Genomic DNA, 4,591 nt, shown 5'->3' with positions numbered 1-4,591 from the left:
ACCCTGATGTGTGAATAAACACACTACTTTCATTCTGGATGCTGTGGGAAACCTTTTCTTTTGAAGGGAATAAATTTTTATCTCCTATGTAAATTCTCTGTGGGTGAGGGGGAATATGGGGTGAAGTGAGGACCCCTTTTAGTGCACCAAGGAGGTGATGTTAGGCTGGGTAGAGTGTTTCACTGCACTCAGATGGGGCTCCCTGGGTATTTTAATTGACAGTTAACAACAGGAGAAGCTGCTAAGATGGCATGTGTCCAAGATGGCATCTCGTCACTTGAATGCGTCTTATATTGTGCAGCCGTGGCGCTGAAATGGAGTTGGATGTCCCCTTCTAGAGAACAGCAACGTTAATGCAGAGAGGTTAGTGCACTTCTTAAAGGAAAAGTTGGTTCAGGGACATGTTTTTCAAACGTGCCGGGGGAGGGGGTGAAAAAAATAATGTGCACTACCTCCCCGGCTCCAGCACTGGTACCCACCCACCCATCCGGCTCTCTGGTCCCCAGTCCCTAGCCGCTTCCTGCTGTAGAGACGGGACCTGGTGTATCAGGCCCACTCAACCAGTCAGCGGCTGTAGTGGCGTCCCCTCTCTGCCGCTGACTGGTTGAGCAGGCCTAATACATCATGTCCCTGGTCCCGTCTTTATACCAGGAAGTGGCTAGGGACCAGGGACTAGAGCAGCAGACTGCGGGCACCAGTGTTGGTTTAAGAAAAAATGTCCCTGCGCGGACTTCTCCTTTAACAGACTGGGAGGCAGATGGTAAAAGCCCAAAGGCTCTGATCTGGGGGCAAGCCTACCTCAGCATATGGAGAGAGGGAGAGCTTCAGTCTGCTGTGTCCAATACAATACTCTGTTCAATGTCCAAAAATACTCAGACTTTTTAAAAATGTAAAATAATGCATCCAATAATCCACAATACTTAACCATGCATCCTTTGTGGAGGCCTCACTGCTTTTAATTGATCTCATGAAGTCATGTAATCTAATTTTTTGCCACAATTTTCTCAAAAATTCTGGTACATATGTAAAAGTAACAGTAAATCGGCCACATAGGGGGACATTTATTAGGTCCAGCTTTTTGCATCAGGTTTATAAATGTCCCCACAGCGCAGAGGCTCAAGGATTTATGTAGAGGCACAATGAGGGAGATTTATCAAACTGGTGGAAAAAAAGAATTGTCTTAGTTGCCCCTAACAACCAACCAGATTCCACTTTTCATTTTTTTAAAGAATCTGTGAGGAATGAAAAGAGGCTATATACTTCTGGGGGAGCGTACGGGGGGGGGGGGGGGGGGGGGGGGGGGGGGGGGGGGGGGGGGGGTATTTACATATATTTAGATACAGTGGAATTAGTGTTATAAGGTAACTACCGTATGTATTGGGGCTCTTAATACAGTGTAGGGGCACTTTCAGGGCATTATACTGTGTCTGGAGCATCGATTGTGATAATGCGTGGGGGGAGCGTCGAAAAGGAAGGGGGGCACTCTTGAGGGCTTTGCACTGGGCCCACCAGTGTGTTAAAACGGCCCTGCTTGCCTGTGTCTCGAAACTCAGTCCATGCCAACCACGTACTCGTGAAACGGGCATTTTGTTTGTGCAACACAGAGGTCAAGTCTTCCATTCTTATAAGCTTGTTCACTTTGGCAACCCATAGAGAGATTGGTGGAGGGTCCGCATGCTTCCAGTAGAGGGGGATGCAGGCCCGGGCAGCCATAACTAAAAGAGAGCACCTGTATTTCTCGCTTGAGATCTTACTATCAGGGGCTTAACTAGAAATGGCAGGGCCCCATAGCAAACTTTCACATTGGGCCCCCCCCCCCCCCATGATTTTGGCCTGAATCTTATTAGGGCCTGGGATCATAATCATCATCATTATTCCCCCCCCCCATCATCATCATCATCATAATCATCATTCCAGCCCTTGCCCCCCCATCATCATCATTCCACCCCCCGCCCCCCCCCATTATCATCATCTTTCCCCCCCTGCCCCCCCATCATCATCATCATTCCCCCCCCCTGCCCCCCATCATCATCATCATTCCAACCCCTGCCCCCCCCATCATCATTCCCCCCCCTGCCCCCCATCATCACCATCATTCCAACCCCCCCCCCCCCCCCATCATCATCATTCCCCCTCCTGCCCCCCATCATCATCATCATCATTCCCCCCCTATCATCATCATTCCCCCCTGGCCCCCCATTATCATCATCATTCCAACCCCCGCCCCCCCATCATCATCATTCCCCCTCCTGCCCCCCATCATCATCATCATTCCCCCCCTATCATCATCATTCCCCCCTGGCCCCCCCATTATCATCATCATTCCCCCCCTGCCCCCCCCATCATCATCATCATTCCCCCCCTGCCCCCCCCATCATCATCATCTTTCCCCCTCTGCCCCCCCCATCATCATCATCATTCCCCCCCTGCCCCCCATCATCATCATCATTCCCCCCCTATCATCATCATTCCCCCCCTGCCCCATATCATCATCATCATCATTCCCCCCCTGCCCCCCATCATCATCATCATCATTCCCCCCCGCCCCCCCATCATCATCATCATTCCCCCCCCGCCCCCCATCATCATCATCATTCCCCCCCGCCCCCCCCATCATCATCATCATTCCCCCCGCCCCCCCCCCATCATCATCATCATTCCCCCCCGCCCCCCCCCATCATCATCATCATTCCCCCCCCCGCCCCCCCCCATCATCATCATCATTCCCCCCCTGCCCCCCATCATCATCTTTCCCCCCTTGCCCCCCCATCATCATCATTCCCCCCTGCCCCCCCATCATTATCATCATTCCCCCCTGCCCCCCCATCATTATCATCATTCCCCCCTGCCCCCCATCATCATTCCCCCCCTGCCCCCCATCATCTTTCCCCCCTTGCCCCCCCATCATCATCATCATCATTCCCCCCTGCCCCCCATCATTATCATCATTCCCCCCTGCCCCCCATCATCATCTTTCCCCCCTTGCCCCCCCATCATCATCATCATCTTTCCCCCCCTTGCCCCCATCATCATCTTTCCCCCCCTGCCCCCCCATCATCATCATCTTTCCCCCCCCGCCCCCCCATCATCATCATCTTTCCCCCCTTGCCCCCCCATGATCATCATCATTCCCCCCCCTGCCCCCCATCATCATTCCCCCCCTGCCCCCTCCCATCATCATCATCATCTTTCCCCCCCTGCCCCCCATCATCATCTTTCCCCCCCTGCCCCCCCATCATCATCATCATTCCCCCCTGCCCCCCCCATCATCATCATCTTTCCCCCCCTGCCCCCCATCATCATCTTTCCCCCCCCTGCCCCCCCCATCATCATCATCATTCCCCCCCTGCCCCCCATCATCATTCCCCCCCCTGCCCCCCATCATCATCATCATTCCCCCCCTGCCCCCCCATCATCATCATCATTCCCCCCCCTGCCCCCCCCATCATCATCATCATCATTCCCCCCCCTGCCCCCCCATCAGCATCATTCCCCCCCCTGCCCCCCCCCATCATCATCATTCCCCCCCCTGCCCCCCCCATCATCATCATTCCCCCCCACACACACACACAGTGACAGGCAGCTATTCAGCAGCTGCAGCATTAGGGATACCTCTGGGGCCCAAGTCACTTGCTCTCCGTCAGTCCGCCTCAATAATGGCGCCTGTGACTCCGCCCCCTCCCCCACGGTACGGCACAGCAGAGAGGACCTGCGTGCGTGCGTGCACTTACGTGGGGGAGGAGATGGCTCAGCAGTGACTTCGGAGGCGGCCCGCCGCCCCGGGGACTAAGCAACGTGAGAGGCGGCCGCGGGGACAGAGGCGGGGACAGATGCCGGGGCGGGCCCCGTACGTACGGGTAGGTGCGGGCCCGTCCATAGTTCAAATACAGAGTCCAGACAGTTTCTCCCCGGGTGGCCTAACCGGGGAGAAACTGAACTCTGAGAGGACACAAGGACTAGCTGGCCGGGCCGGGCCCCTTGATGCGGCGGGCCCCGTAGCAACCGCTACCGTTGCTACGGCGGTAGTTCCGCCACTGCTTACTATGATGAAGAAGAAAAAAGGCAAAGGAGAGTTCAACCGTAAGACCCTTAATCCCAGAAGACTGTGAGTGCTGGACAAGACCAAAAGGTGTGCAGAAAAGTGCCCTTGGCATCCCCACATCTCCAGCAGGTAGGGTCCACCTTGGGCCAAATCTCATGCAGCTGCACCGGCACTTGGTACCAGCGAACGAGTTTGTAATCTGCCTCCTGGAATCGTGAACTCACCAAGCTCTCATGCACAGACAGAATATCAGTCGGAGTCAGGGAGAGCCGAAGGTTGTCTTGCCACTTTGTGAGGAAAGGGGAGTTCCTGGACAGGGGGGGGGGGGGGATCAAGTCGGCATAGAGCAGCGATAGAGTATGTAGAAGGTGGCCAGATCCATCACACAATGCCTCTAGATAGGTCTTGAACGTAGGAAATTGTAAACCAGGAGGAAGTGTGCGTAGGAAGTAATGCGTAGTGTGCATAGTTTTAATTCTTTTTATTATTTTATTTAACACTGCCAATAATGTATGCAATGTATTAGCATATAGTGAGATCCAACCCCAC

This window comes from Dendropsophus ebraccatus, chromosome 3 (assembly GCF_027789765.1).
Source record: "Dendropsophus ebraccatus isolate aDenEbr1 chromosome 3, aDenEbr1.pat, whole genome shotgun sequence".
In the NCBI taxonomy this organism is placed as follows: Eukaryota; Metazoa; Chordata; class Amphibia; order Anura; family Hylidae; genus Dendropsophus; species Dendropsophus ebraccatus.
The sequence above is the reverse complement of the archived record's forward strand: the minus strand, read 5'-3'. Positions refer to the sequence as shown.